Raw genomic sequence first — 11165 nt, forward strand, 5'->3', positions numbered from 1 at the left:
TAAGCACTATCACCTCCAGTCACCTGAAGTAAACTTTATTTAAAAAGTGTTATGCAGATTTTCTAACACTTTGCGCTGGGTTTGCATCATGGGACAGTGATGTAAACCAGGTGCCGAGTGTTATGGTAGGATTCACTTTCCAACACAAATCAAAGTTGCCTAAAGTAACACAAGTTAGCGCTATCCACTAATTTAATTAGAGTGTGGTACCATGGGTGGTACATTGGTATTCACTTGCAACCACTCCTGGATTTTGACACAAATTCGCATCTACTAGGAGGAGGTGTAACTTTGACGCACATCCCTGCCTAGTAGATAGGCAGAGATTTGCACCAAAAAGTGACACCTTCTTGAGGAAAGTGTAAAAGAACAGAAGCTTTATAAGTCTCCAAATTTTTCCAAGTAAGCATGTGCACTGTATGGCATACATTCAAAGTATTATAGTTTTTGAATAAAGCCTTGGTTGACAGAACGCCCACAGACTTCCACTATGGTGCAAGAGAGTGCATTGGCGCATGGCACTGTGTGGTGAACCAGAACTGCACCATATCTTGATACAGCTTTGTTTTTCTCTCACTCTTTGGCACAAGACAGTGCAGCAGTGATGGGGAGTTTCCGGTGGAAGTGACGGTGCGAGCTGCGGCGGGCCGCAACGACTGGAGGCAGGACTTAGGCAGACAGGTGGGAAGACTACCGCAACCCCAGGACATGTCAGCGGGCAGAGAGGTGGCCAAGGCAAGAGAGTTGCGGGACAGGCAGACGAGGCTAGTGCCACGACTCCTCCCGTCCACGCAGAAGCAGCAGGCATTAGGCCAGTGTGGCTTGCAGGAACAGCGAGGGCTGCTCCCGTCACGCGACCCCCTGTGCCCTTGCCTCACTTCACATCCTCCCGACTTTCTGCTGCCCAGGGGGAGCCACCCATCCACCCCTTTCACCTACCGCCAGGAAAAGAAAAACAAGCATTGGCATAGCCAATAGGTCTCGCCTTTGGGACCTTATAAGTGTTTAACCATGCAACAGTTGCATAACTAAATACTTATAAGGTACCAAAAGCGAGACCTAATGGCTATGCTGTGCGGCCGCGAAAGTGAAAGTAAATCGCGGTAAAGCACGGCACGCGCGCCCGCGCACATGCACTGTAGCTCTAGGCTGGCCTGGTAGCACTTTTTGGAGCCCTCTCAATAAGTCTCGCCAGACCAGCGCATGCGCTGGGTCAGGCGAGACCTAAAAAGAGGGTTCAGTGCAGAGCAGAATGGACTGGCAGCATTTTTCATGCATAACCTTCAGCCTCTCCAAGTTATCTGGGCAGCTGAGCGCAACTGGAGAGCAGTGGGATCAGCCCGGTGGTGTAGCGAGCGCCTGGGGTGCAGCTCGGGTGTACAGTGCAGCAAGACCTGCGGCCTGAAGACCGTCAAAGCCGCAAGCCTGAGAGGCACCGCAATCGTGTGCAGGTGGTAGCAGAAAGGTGGTGAGGCAGAGGCAGCCGGCACAACACTGATGTGGCCTGCTTCCAGCTACTAGTGGATAGCTCCTTCCGCTGACCTCAGTTCAATTGCTGCCCCCATTCACCCACCCCCCCCCACATAGTTACCAGACCCAGCACACTGCTGCACAGGACAGAGGCAGGAGGGACCTGGAGGGAGAAGAGAGAACACAAGGTACAGGAAGTCACGGGAGTCAAGGAGGTCACTCAGGGGGATTATCAAGAAGATGTAGCGCCCTATGATAGTCCATCACAACCATCATAAAATAGACAGGGGTAGAAATGGCACAGACAGTCGCACATCAGAAGAACAAGGAAGTGTAAAGATGGGCAGCGTGTTGGCAAATTCCAAATATGAAAAATAATTAGTTTAGGTGAATATCAGGTTAGCAGAAACACCCCCACTACCTTGGGTGTTGATGGAAGGTCCTCCGGAAAGATTGCTGTGCTAAACTTTAGACAGATGTACCCCAGCACTCAACAATATTACTAAAAAATTGATTTTTTAATTTGAAACACAAGATCTATGTATTCTATTGATCGCTCAAATCACAGGATATGACAATATTTGTATTTGTACTGGGGTTCTCTCAAATTTAATAATCCGTGTGACATTTAGTCAATACATACTGTACATGTATTCATACATGAGTTTTTCAAAAACATTTCATGTCTATACAGTTATTTTTTCAAAGTCCAGTTCTTGTTGTTGGAAGAACAGAATAGCACGGTGAAATAGAGACATGACAGCCGACTTGTTTCGTTACATTCGTAACTTCGTCAAGGCTGCAATAATGATACAACGGCCCATCCATGGATATGTCCACATCTCACTAATGCTACGGCTTTTTTTGTACTCCGATTTTCTTCACTTGGGTCTTCGCCTTTAATTTTTTAATAAAACGGTACTGGGTTGATTCATATGTATTTACTAAATGCCCCTTAAATCAATTATTCATGAATGCTATTACTGCAATGGTGTTAAGTAACTGCGCTGTACCAAAGCATAGTAAATCTCCCCATCAATTTTGTGGTAGTGGACAGATTAAAGAAGAACAATGCCTTAATGGCATAATCAATGAATTGTTAATGGACCCACATATTGATAGTCATTAATAGCATCTTGTTTTGATTATTAATGGAGGGGGGACATTTTTAGCCACCCCACCCCCTTGTTCAAAGGTACCAAAAAGTTCTCACAGCTCTCCCACCTTACCCAAGGATGGAGGAAACTGTACCGTCCGCCTTAGGTAAGGGTATAGGTGAGACTTATCAGCCTCTGTTATGCCCAAGGGCAATTCTTTTTTGCCCGCCCCACTTTCCCAAGGGCAGGAGTTATTTGATGCTCCCCTGAGCCTTGCTAAAATGAGGTGGATAATTGGGAGCAGTGGTAGCTCCTCTGCTATGGCAGAGGTGTGTCGCCCCACTGCTTCTAAGCAGCGCGTAAAGCATAAATGATAATAACTTGGCGTTATCATTTTTGGCTTTGTGATGCTGGGTGGGCATGCTCAGCACTTTGAACAGGGCAGGGGAGGACTCGTTTGCCCACTCCTGAGTGCGCAATGACCGTTTGGTCAGCCCTCTTGGGCGCACTTTCCCCATTCTCCATGCAGGCTACATTACGGCCTGCATGGCGAAAATGCCTCTGCCCCCATTCCCTGGTTGAGCGTCGACCCAGGACGCTGAAAACCAATCACAATGCCGCCCTGCAGCATTGGGATTGGTCAGTGGAGGCTGCTGTGCTTCCCATTTCTCGAGTTCCACAAGGAGAGTAGGAAAGCAGGACCGGGCAGCAAGGTAAGTTTGTGAAAAATTTATTTTTTTACCATACCATTGCACTTCAAAACGCATAATTTCTTTATTATGCGACTGCACTGAACATGGATTTTGCAATTTCTAAAAGTGCAAACCCAACTAAAAACGTGAACCGAAGTTGAGCAATTTGCTCAGTAAGAATGTCGCCATGTTCCAGAATTTCCTACTCTAAAACAGAAATACAGCTATAAATATATTTCAGTAAGGTGCATAAAGATGGGGGGGCGTGGTTTGGCCGTGCTGCGGAATGGCCGCTTGCTGAGCGCGCTCCGCCGGCCGGTACAAAATCCTGCATTATATCCTGCTACGTGAGGGGAGACCTGTGGACCCTGGTGTCAGCGGCGAGGAGTGGGACACCCACGGACCCCCGGCGGGTGGCCTGAGACTCGGCGACTGCCCCTAGGCGGTGAGGCGAGAGCGGAGGTGCGGACACGGGAGCTGGCTGCTGAGGCTGGGACGCGGATTGCTGGGAGCCGCGAAAATCTACACCGCGGCTTTGGCCTAGCGCGGAGTGGTGGCGCGATCTCGGCGGCGGTGCTCTGCTAAATACTGGAGCTGGTGATTGGCGGTGAGAGCAGACTGCGGAAGCCGGCTGGTGCCCTGCGAAGCTGCGCTGGGGCAGCTGGCTGACTGCAGCGGACGGAGATTACGAGGGCACCGCCATTTTGAGCTGCATACGAGCGCCACTGCCCTGTAGCTGAGGACACCAACGTGTGAGTGGGCCTAATGGGGAAGCGTCAGCGGCTGCTTGAGTAGGATCCCTGCGGGGCGCTAGCAGTGGACTGATCGGCACCCGGGCCTGGAGCCCTGTCGCATTGAAAGCAGCTTTGCGGAGCTCTGCCTGTCTAGAGGGTGAATTTGTGGCTGCTGATCGGCCGTGACTGCTTGGGGCCCGGAGGCGCAGCTGAGGGGAAGCGGTCGGGAGACTCATGAGCAGTGGCACGTTTGAGGTGGCACAGGTAGGATCCGTTTGAACCGGTCGGTCGGTTGCTGGGGCGCGGCTGCCCTGTGGAGGTGTGTGCGGTGGTGGGCCCCGGGCTCCCGCTTTGGGACTGGACTGAAGGCAGGCACCGGCCCTATAGCAGCTGCTGGACCTGTACGCCTGCCACTGGTGCTTGCCCCCTTGCATGTGGGGTGGTAGAGTGCGCCCACTTGTCATCCTCTGTGCCCGCAGGAAACCCGACGTGGAGCCGAGTGGGCCGCGGCTTCAACCGGAATCGGCAGAGCCCACCATAGACTGTGCGACGACGGATTCTGGTGCGGTCTTTCACTGAAGACACGTTGGTGGTGGCATTCACTCTGTGGTTTACTTGCCCGCTGTGACGACGTTTGCTGCTCTGCTGCTACGAACTCCGTGCTCACTTCAAAATGGGCAAACCAGACGCAAAGCAGCCCAAGATACAGTTTGATAATAAACGCACCACGAGAACTGCAGAGCCGGACCGAGAGGCACAGGGGGTGGCCCAGCAAGGAGCACATGCGGCGACTCAGGGGGAAGATATGCGATCCATCATGCTCGAGATGAGATCCAGCCTACGCAACAGACACAAAACTAGACACGCTGACATCGCAGCTTGACTCAGTCAAGTCTCAGGTGTCGACGCACGAGACCCACATTGATGCACTGGATAGCCGTCAGACGGATTTCCACGAGTTCCAGGTGGAAACCAAAGAACAACTGCTTCACAAGGACAAGTTATTAGAGGTTATCAGGGCAAAGAATGACGATTTAGAGGCGAGGTCACGGCGCAATAACCTCCGCATTACTGGGATTCCTGAGACGACCGCCATTTCTAAGATGGAAACGTACGTCACTGACCTACTCCATGAGTTTTGACCCGGCACTATGCTCTGTTTGTGGTGGAACGGGCACATCGCTCGCTCGGACAGAGGCCTCCGGTTGGCGCTCCGCCAAGGCCGATCATAGCAAAACTTCTTAACTATCAAGATCGGGATCTAATTCTTAGATTGGCCAGAGACCAGGGGCAGATACAACAAGGTGGTAATATCTCGTTTTATCCTGACTTTACCCCAGCGGTGCAAGCAGCTAGGCGAGAATTCCTTCCGGCGAAGCGCACACTACTGCAGGCGCAGGTTCCATACTCCTTGCTATACCCAGCCAAGCTGAAAGTATCCTATGATGGAACTGTCCACTTTTTCACCGACTCGAAAGCTGCTTTGAAATTTGCCAAGCACGTAGGGGGGGGGGGGGGGGGGGGAAGAAGCATAAAGGAACTAGAGGAGATGGTCAAGCTTCAAGTGACCGCCTTAGCGACAATGACTAATGTGGGTGCTGTTCGACCGATCAGGTTTTCACCCTGGGAGGGGGTCAACTTGACATTGTGTTATGTGGGCTGGTGGGTTGTCGCACGCTATGTCGCTTTAAGATATGTTGATATTTGTTCTTTGGTGCAATAAGCCGGGGCACAAGGCCTCTCCCGAAGTACTACTGGCCGCCTTGTGCAAACGAGGTAGTGCGCCGGTTCCGCTGCGCCCCCATAGGAGACTTCCCTGTTATGACATGACCAAGTTTTGGGTATGTTGGTTGGGGGGCGGGGGGGGCCGGGGGGAGTAGGGAGGAAGTATTTGGTTTTTTTTCCAGCCTATATGTCGTTCCTTTGTTGGCTCATGCATTTGTTTACTAGATTTGTGCCCGTCAGCACTATGTGCCTTGAGATAGAGACTGTGCGGAAAGTATGCCCTCACTAATGTGCTAAATTGTATTACTTGGAACATTCGGGGCCTAAATGACGGACGGAAGGCGAGACTGGTGAATGCATATTTGTCCAGGCATAACAGATATGTTTGTTGCAGGAGACCCACTTGCATGACGTGCGCTCCACGCACCTGCGCCACAAGCGGTGGGGTGGTGTCTACTCATCAGTATACTCTAATTTTGCGCGAGGTGTGGCTGTGCTTATTAAAAAAGGGCTGGATTGGCGGGAGGGTGAGGTTAGAACTGACCCTGAAGGACGTTATATTATTTTACCAGGTTCGTTATGTGGGATCTCTATAGTCATTGTGGCTGTTTATGGTCCGAATGTAGACTCCCCTGACTTCTTTGCGGATGTATGGATGAGAGAACGAGCCACGGCTTGCAGTACGATTTTGTGGGGTGGGGACTTTAATGCGGTGATGAGTGGGATAGGAAGGGAGCCTCGAGCTTTACATCCCGCAGCTAGCGCTGCTCTGCAAGCTATAGTATCTGAAGGGGAATTGGTGGATATCTGGCGCGTTAGGAACCCGGCGCTCAGGGAGGGCACTTGCGTATCAGCTCATCGTAGTGCCTGGTCCAGATTGGACTTCTGGTTGGTGTCCCGAGATGTGGCCTCCTGGTCACTAGATGTATTGCACATGCCGCGCACACCGTCAGACCATGCCCCATGCTTGCTGAAATTGCGGTTGCCTGTCTCTCTGCCACGAGCCTTCACCTGGCGCCTCCCCCCCCCATGCTTTGTTAGACGAAGCGTTTCGAGAAGAGATCAGATCGGATATCAAGGACTATTTTGAGTTAAACTCGGGATCTGTGCAGACGGTGGCCTCTCTCTGGGAAGCATTTAAGGTGGTGATCATGTATCGCGCGACAGGCGGGGCGGGGGTGCTGAAAGCGCTCAGGGGCACGCTGGCCTCCTTGGAGACCCAAATCAGAGCTTGAGGAGAAATTTTACCACACTGCGGACTCTGCGGCAGCTGGGCTCCTGAAAACCAAGCTAATTGAATTTTCAGAGGCAGCACAAAGGGAGGTCAGTTTCCTTGGGAAATATGCCGAGGCTAGGCGATATGGGGAGGGAGATAGGCCGGGACGCACACTGGCGGGTATGATTAGACCGAGGTCCACTACCTTTATTCATGAAATACACACTGCGCCGGACACAGTCATTAGAGGGCAGGAGGATATCTTAAAAGTGTTTTTGGAGTTTTATGCTGGGTTCTACACTGCCACCCAGGACACCTGCCCCGAGGGGAGGCAGTCCTTCATGGACTCGATTGCCCTCGTCTGGTTTCACAATGACCATAGGAAGTATATGGATCTCCCATTCCCAGTGGAGGATGTTGCTGCGGTGATAAAAAGTATGCCGCTTGACAAGGCCCCTGGGCCTGATGGCCTGACTACTTCATTCTACAAGGCATACGTTGAAGAACTGGCACCTAAGCTACTGGAGGTATATGAGGAAGCATTAGAGGTGGGGGTCTTACCTGAGTCAATGAGGGAGGCCATAATCACGTTCTTGAAACCTGGGAAGTCCGACACGGAGCTGCACTCTTATCGACCTTTGTCGCTCATAAATGTTGATGCCAAAATATTGGCTAAATTCCTCGCAAACCGCATCCAACCATTGATCCCCATGGTGGCGCTGCCGGATCAATCTGGGTTTATCCCAGGGAGGTCCACCTCACAACTTGCGTACAATTTTTTCCATCCTGCATTACCTGCACCCTGACGTGCGTGCTGCTGTGGTTTTCCTGGACGCAACCAAAGCTTTTGATACCCTTGAATGGCCGTATTTGTTTGCCATACTGGGGCGCATGGGTTTCAGCCCCCTCCTTATTAATTGGGTGCGGCTCCTGTATACCTCACCTAGAGCCCGAATTAGAGTGAATGGACTGCTATCTGATCCCTTCCCCATTTTGTGCGGCACACGGCAGGGTTGTCCTCTTTACCCGCTATTATTTGCAATCGCGATGGAGCCATTGGCGGCTCGTGTCTGGCAGCACCACACGGCGAGAGGCATAGGGCTCAGTTCTAGAAGCCTATTAATATCGCTATATGCCGATGACGTGACTCTATACCTGATCAATCCGGAGGTAAACCTTGACCCGATTGAGGGAGTTCATCCGTTTCGGGGGGCTATCCGGGATTTCTATTAACTGGGAAAAGTCAGTGATCTTTCCGTTAACAGACAACACGCCACAGGTGCGCTCTGAATACCCCTTAAAATGGGAGGCGGATGAGGTCAAATATTTGGGCATTTGGATAAGTAGCAACATGCAAGCCCTATGGAACTTAAATTACGGACGGGCAGTGACATGGTTGGAGGAGAAGGTTCAAATCTGGTCGAAACTCCCACTTTCGGTAGCGGGGAGGATAGCACTGGCCAAGATGGTCATTTTACCAAAATTTCTGTATCTCTTCGTGAATATCCCGATCCCCTTGACAGCCCGCTTCTTCAATGTTCTTAAATCGCATTTAGTTGCGCTGACCTGGACAGGCCGGCAGGTGAGGGTATCCTGGAACATGCTTACGCTTCCGTTACGACAGGGCGGACTGGGAGCTCCGGACATGCATCTTTATGCGTTATATGCTCAAGCCCAGTTCCTCCACTTCTGGGTACACCCCAGACCATTTCAACCCCATGTTGCGGTGGAGATGGACGCGGTTGCGCCGGTCCCCCTGCGAGTTGCACTCTACACAGGTTTGCGACTCCCACATGGTGACATAGATTCCGCGGGCATGGTACGATGGGCATGGGAGGAGTTGCGTAGGCGGGCGGGGATCCCGTTGCTATATGCCCCCTCCATTCCATTAGCACAGAACCCCATGCTACCGTGTCTTGACGATTGCAGTGGTGCACGCCTAGTGCGGACGTTGATGATCTATTTCCTGATGATGAGTTCAGGCCGCCACCGTCTGCGGAAGAGGGCCAGGCAGTGCCCTTTGCGGAGCTGTTGATCTACCATCAATTGCGCACAGCATGCCGGGCGGTGTCTAGGGATTTCCCGGCGCCCCCCCACAGCTCCAAGCTTTGGAAAACATATTGAAATTCCCCTCCCAGCGCAAACTGATCACTCGTTTATATACGCATATGCAGGACGCAGCCCCAGTGGTACAGTCCAAATCATTTCAGTATTGGAACGGAGATCTTCCCACCCCTGTTACCGAGGCGCAGTGGGATTTCTGCTGCAGACAGCTGTCTGAACTTTCCCGTAACTACAGACTCCGTTTGATCCACTTTAAATATTTAAAATCGATTTTATAGAACACCCATAAGTTTGCATCGCATGGGATTGAGAGAAGATGACAGTTGCTGGCGCTGTAGGCACTCCCCCGCTACCTTTTTGCACATGGCCTGGGATTGCCCGAGGCTTGGGGAAGATTGGTCGGGGGTGTTCACATCAATTGGTCAGATTGTTGGCGAGCCTGCGGACCCGTCGCCTCTGTTGGGTCTGTTGGGATATGTTAAAGACACCCTGCCCAAGCAGCGCAAATTACATGCCCTACTGTTACTTTACGCGAAGAGACAGGTGGCAGTACACTGGGGGAGGAGGAGGGCGCCATCACTTAAGGGGTGGATCGCAGATGTGACATATGGCAATGTGCAGCTGAGTACATTTTGGGAACTGATGCCACCTACCTCACGGCCCGAGACATCTGGGACCCTTTTCTGACGTGGTTGAGGGAACATAGTGAAGCAGCTGATGTGGCTCGGGGTGGGACCGTCGGTCCTAACCACTAGCTAGACCTGACTTGGGGCGGCGCACTGCTGGAAGGGACCACTACACTCCTGCAGCACAGACTGTGTACACTGTGGGGACCATAGGCCCTGGGAGAGATGGCAGCACTGCTACATGGTGCATCAGATGAACTGATCAGTTTGTTATGCAGATATAAGTCGAGAAGGCCGCACATGTGAGGAAGCGGGGCACTGCTGACGGCTCGGGGCATGTGCTTGACGGGGATGGGTTTGAAACTGCATTCCAATGTATACATTGTCATTGAGCTATTACTCATTATGTCGTATGTAAGGCTGGCCTGTTCAAATGTGTTGCACTTTTTGTATTTTGTAAAATCTCAATTAAAAAAAAAGGTGCATAAAGATTGTGCTAAGACACATTTTTGCTACATGAAAATGAGAGAACTGTCTTTCTTCAGTAACACTGGCATCATGAAGCAAGTTACTAACCTGCAACACTAATTGTGCAGCTGGACCACTGAGGAACATATGGCATGCATCTTACCAACATCTATTAACTTTACTTCGAATGCCACAGTGAGTAACTTAAATGTCTGTACTGTATACAAAGACATTAAGTTGAGTTGTGAAGGTCACCTTGAAGCTCACGCGCCAATCTTGGAGACTATTCTCTGGCATTATTTTATTCCCAGCAAATCAACCCCTTATGAACTGGTCCAGAATTTCGTTGGATGTTTTCATAAAATCTGAAAATAATCGAACTTAATTATTCCCCTGGAAAGCTCTGTAATGGAACCTACTTTTGAACAGACTCATGACTAGGCTTGGGCAAATTTTAAATTTTGCTGGCATAATGAGGTAATTTTGCGTTAAGGTAAATTCATGAAACTATGCATTAAGCCACTTTATAGAATTTTGTGTCCTTTGCAGTAAAATGGTACCGCAAATCGTGCCATTACTTACCGCGAACAATTGAACACGAGCGGCTGTTTGCGGTGGTTTGTTGCACAATTGTGTCAAAAAACAAATGCAAGGACGCATTTCGAGCTAAAATATAGCACAAAATGACAGATTTGCACTTTGCATACTCCCACGCCATTTTGCTAAAAAGTCACATAATTACAAGAAAGTAAGTTATGCGAATACCGCACAATCATGACCACAGACACCAGGACTCAAACCCTTAACCTTTGAACTTCGTGTTAGACCTCAACCATTAGGTCGCCAGTGACTATTGATATGGATAGAATCATAACTACAACATCCAATCCAAAGTACAAGTCACTGAAGTTTTTATAAGTGACTGTACATTGAATATTCTGTAATTCAGACAATGAAAACTAGTGATAGAGACAAATCAGGCCAAGAAGTGGCGCGCGGGTGGGGAGAGTGTTCCCCCCCCCCCCCCCGGTGCATGGTATATTGCAACAAAATAATTCTTGAGAATGCCAAAA

This window comes from Triturus cristatus, chromosome 12, assembly GCF_964204655.1.
Source record: "Triturus cristatus chromosome 12, aTriCri1.1, whole genome shotgun sequence".
In the NCBI taxonomy this organism is placed as follows: Eukaryota; Metazoa; Chordata; class Amphibia; order Caudata; family Salamandridae; genus Triturus; species Triturus cristatus.